Source organism: Helianthus annuus, chromosome 2, assembly GCF_002127325.2.
Source record: "Helianthus annuus cultivar XRQ/B chromosome 2, HanXRQr2.0-SUNRISE, whole genome shotgun sequence".
Lineage (NCBI taxonomy): Eukaryota > Viridiplantae > Streptophyta > Magnoliopsida > Asterales > Asteraceae > Helianthus > Helianthus annuus.
The window spans coordinates 56,001,302-56,006,142 of NC_035434.2; the positions used below are offsets into that span (position 1 = coordinate 56,001,302).

At 40.3% G+C, this 4,841-nt stretch overlaps 1 non-coding gene across 1 annotated transcript; it reads left to right on the forward strand.

Annotated features, from left to right (window-relative positions):
• Positions 1-1,958: 1,958 nt before the first annotated feature.
• On the forward strand, positions 1,959-2,064 carry LOC118489848. Its single transcript, XR_004887861.1, has one exon. It is a non-coding gene; the product is annotated as a small nucleolar RNA R71 (small nucleolar RNA).
• Positions 2,065-4,841: the final 2,777 nt, after the last annotated feature.

A 4,841-nucleotide genomic window follows, 5' to 3' on the forward strand; every position in this document is an offset into this window, starting at 1 on the left:
AAACAATCAAACATACACCATGATATTCAAGCAACACAAGTTATCATTCTAGAAATTCAGAATTAAAACACACAAAAGTTCAAGAAACATTCACCTAAGATGATCACCGAAGAGTTTAGCCGAACATGGCTCGGTGAATCATCATCATAATCAAACTAATGTTCATACGAATCAAAAATACAAACCGAATGATAAGAATTGTTCACAAACCAAGCAAGCAGCCAAAAATCGCCCCAATGATGATCCAAAACCGTCCAATGATGAGAGATAATGAAAAGACACCCCAAAACTAACTTAAAAGTGAAGTTACAAGTTTTCTTCGCAGATTCCACCGTAAATTACGGCATCACCGTAATTTACGGTGAACATGAAAGTGTTACGGTGAGAATAGTCTGTGCTACGGTGGGAACCATTTGATTTTCAGGTCCACCGTAAATTACAGTGGGACCGTAATTTACGGTGATGACCTGAATGTTCTTCTTTCTTTCGTCTCTTGTTCCACGCTCGACCCGTTCATCACCAAAGCCTCCAAAGCTGCGTTTAATCCGTCTTTTAGCTCCTAAACTGCACCTGAAACATAAGCACCGTAGTTATCTAATTCAAGATAATTACACGATTAAGTGGAGGATTATTTCGTCTTTTAACATGCCTAAGGGTTGTCCAAAGGACCACCCGTCACATCCCCACACTTAACCGTTGCTTGTCCCAAGCAACTCATCAAAATGATTTCAAAACAAGTGATCAAATTAAACCAAGCAAACATGCAATCTCTTTACCAACCCCTTTTTAACACCCAAGCAATGCACCCTTCTCAAATTCTCTCCTCTCGGCTACAAGTGAAAACTAGCAAAGATAAGCTAGACACACACTAGGCAAACGGGTGGATGCACAATCATAAGCTTGTACCTAAATCGATCATTCTCCTAAAATGGGTCAAACATGAATGCAAATCAAAGGGACTTCAAGGTTGTAACGCGGCTAGGTGTATAGGTAGGGAATGGAATATATATGAAGTAGCGAAAATTCGGCCCGGTCTTTTTATTACAAACATAGCAAACAAACAAACAAACTTAACTACTATATACAAGACAATAAACTTCTCTTTTTTTCATTGCTTTTCTTTTTTTTTCTCTTTTTTTTTTCTTTTCTGATTTTTTTTTTTCAAAACTAGGCAAACAACTAAACAACAATGCATTAACCATATTTTTTTCAAACTAGCAAACTACTACTACTATCACAAAACACTATAAGACCGTGCCAAATTTGGGTAAATTTTTTTTAAGTAAGTAGCTAGGGGGAACAAATGATAAGCTTTAAAGGCCCAAAATGGGCAACTAAATGTCCAAACCCCCGCCCCTCTCACTACCAAGCTCATATATATAATTAATGAGGTCCAACCCCCCAAATCCCACACTCGCACACACTATGACGAGGCTTTCCTAAATGCCCTTATCCTTTCTACATTCATGCTCAACTAAGGACTCAAACCGCATTCAAGCACAAGTTCTAATGCACCCCCACCCGTAGCCACTCTCATCAAAGACAATCATTATTTATGTACAAGTGTGGCTACAACTCTCACCAAGAATGAAAAAGGTATCAAGGGTTGCCGGTGCATCAACTTGGGGTAAATTAGGGCGTTTAAATTTTCACATCATTCCGCTTGGCTCAAAATTTTTCAAAAACTCCAAAAAATTCCCCCCATCCCCACACTTGGGATACATTGACCCCAATGTATGGCTTCGGGAGGCTTTGATCACTAAACTCATTCACCATCAACAAAAGCTTTTTTCTCAAACCCCAAATTTCTTTTTGATGTAGTTGCCATGCTTTCTAAAAACTCCCAATCATCATTCTCATAATTTGTTCTGAAGGTCCCACCGGTAATAGACATCAAATCACGTGCATCTTCGGCACTCAACCCCTCGTGGAAGGCATTCATCAACTCCCACAATTCAATTCCATGATGAGGGCAATTCTTAATCATCATATTGAAACGCTCGAATGCCTCATGAAACATCTCACCATGTTGTTGTTGGAAGCTTCTCAACCCCTTCCTTGCATCGTTGGTCTTTTGGGCGGTGTAAAACTCATCCAAGAAGGTTTGTTGCATCTCCCCCCATGTATATATGGATGCCGAAGGTAACGTGTAGAACCACTTCTTCACCTTATCTTCCAAGGAAAATTGGAACAAAACCAATTTGATATCGTCGGCTGAAAACCCTTGACTCCCAAGAGTGTTGCAAATAGAGTCATAAGCCTATAAATGAAAATACGGCTCCTCCGTTGCCAACCCTTTGTACTTCGGTAAACTTTGCAAAGAGTTGGTTCTTACTTCAAATGTTCGCCCTTGATCATTATGAGGAATGACTACCGGTGAAGGGTTTTGCGTGATTATCGGCCGAAAATGTGCTTCAATGCCCCTCACATTTTCTCTAAGGTGTCTCCTTGGTACACCATACCTACCTCTTGGAATCATAGGACCATTTGGCCTTGGTACTTGCCCTTGTGGTGCGATTGGTTGTTGAAAGTGTTGTTGTCGCATCGGTGGACGTTGAGGTGGTCTTTGAAATTGTTGTTGCACATGTTGTGGCCGGACTTGTTGCAATGGAATAGGTTGTGGCATTGGTGGCCCTTGTGGTCTTGGCCGAATGTGTTGTGGTATAATTTGTTGTTGTTGCATTCCACCAACACTTGCCATCCCTTGGGATTGACTTTGTAAATACCCAAACTCCCCTTGATCACCATAACCTCCATAACCGTACCCATCATCTTCATAACCCTCATAATCTTCAAATCCCTCATCATAACCATCTTCTTGAATTCCCGAGGTCTGCCCAAATGGGATGGTCGAATACTGAAAGCCCGATTGTTGTTGTTGTGGTCTAAAAGATGAAGTAGTATGCACGATAGTTGAATTGGGTGCAATTGTGAAGGTGGATGATGATTGACCCGTAGTTGGGGGAAAGAAGTGAGATAATGGTGGGATTGTGGTGGATGGATTGTAGGTGATGGTAGGCTCAGTTTGAGTGGTGATTGGTTGGGTGACATTGGATGGTGTAAATTCAGCGGTGGTATTAGGTAATGTAGTGTTTGGTGATGGTTGGGTGGAAGTAGGTATAAAGGTTGAGGATGATTGACCCGTTGTAGGTGGAATTTGGGAATCAGCCATGATGTTTCTCGGTGTGATGGGTGAAGTGGGTGAACCAATGATTTTGTTTTCTCGCACTAAAACTCGGTTTTGTCTTAGCGTTCTTTCAATTTCCGGATCAAACGATAGCGGTGATGACCTGTGAGAGCCTCTAGTATGCATACACCTGAAGTACCTGCACACTAAACACAACCAACGTAAACCCGAAAATAACAAACAAAACTATTAAACTAACACACGTTGCGCACTACTCCCCGGCAACGGCGCCAAAATTTGACGTGATGTCGTGGGTCACGTAAATTTAATCCCCAAACAACTATAGATAGTGGTAGTAGGGTATCGAACTCAGGGAGTATGTGGAAGATGTGTTGATTGTATAGCTTTGTACTTAAACTAATATTAGACTAAATTGCAGAAATTAAAATTCAAGAGTTTGGATTGTTGATTTAGAAAACTAAATTAAAAACTAATTCAAATCAAAGTTGGTTGTAAAACAAATTAGGAGAGAACAATGATCACCTTAGGTTTCAGTTTCTTTAAACAATTGTGTGTAATTCCAACTAGAAAGAGTTACATAGACATAACTCGTGTATAGATGATTGAAGTGAAAAAAGGGAACAAAGTACTCGGATTATGTAAACGCGAGGTTGTTTCCCGATGACCAATTAATCAATAACCAACCCTAACCCTTCCCGTGATATCTCGATTGCCAACGGCACCAAGAACGTACGATTAAGACTAGAAATTGCAATATCGATTAACAAATTACAAACAATCAAACATACACCATGATATTCAAGCAACGCAAGTTATCATTCTAGAAATTCAGAATTAAAACACACAAAAGTTCAAGAAACATTCACCTAAGATGATCACCGAAGAGTTTAGCCGGACATGGCTCGGTGAATCATCATCATAATCAAACTAATGTTCATACGAATCAAAAATACAAACCGAATGATAAGAATTGTTCACAAACCAAGCAAGCAGCCAAAAATCGCCCCAATGATGATCCAAAACCGTCCAATGATGAGAGATAATGAAAAGACACCCCAAAACTAACTTAAAAGTGGCAGTTACAAGTTTTCTTCGCAGATTCCACCGTAAATTACGGCATCACCGTAATTTACGGTGAACATGAAAGTGTTACGGTGAGAATAGTCTGTGCTACGGTGGGAACCATTTGATTTTCAGGTCCACCGTAAATTACAGTGGGACCGTAATTTACGGTGATGACCTGAATGTTCTTCTTTCTTTCGTCTCTTGTTCCACGCTCGACCCGTTCATCACCAAAGCCTCCAAAGCTGCGTTTAATCCGTCTTTTAGCTCCTAAACTGCACCTGAAACATAAGCACCGTAGTTATCTAATTCAAGATAATTACACGATTAAGTGGAGGATTATTTCGTCTTTTAACATGCTTAAGGGTTGTCCAAAGGACCACCTGTCACATCCCCACACTTAACCGTTGCTTGTCCCAAGCAACTCATCAAAATGATTTCAAAACAAGTGATCAAATTAAACCAAGCAAACATGCAATCTCTTTACCAACCCCTTTTTAACACCCAAGCAATGCACCCCTCTCAAATTCTCTCCTCTCGGCTACAAGTGAAAACTAGCAAAGATAAGCTAGACACACACTAGGCAAACGGGTGGATGCACAATCATAAGCTTGTACCTAAATCGATCATT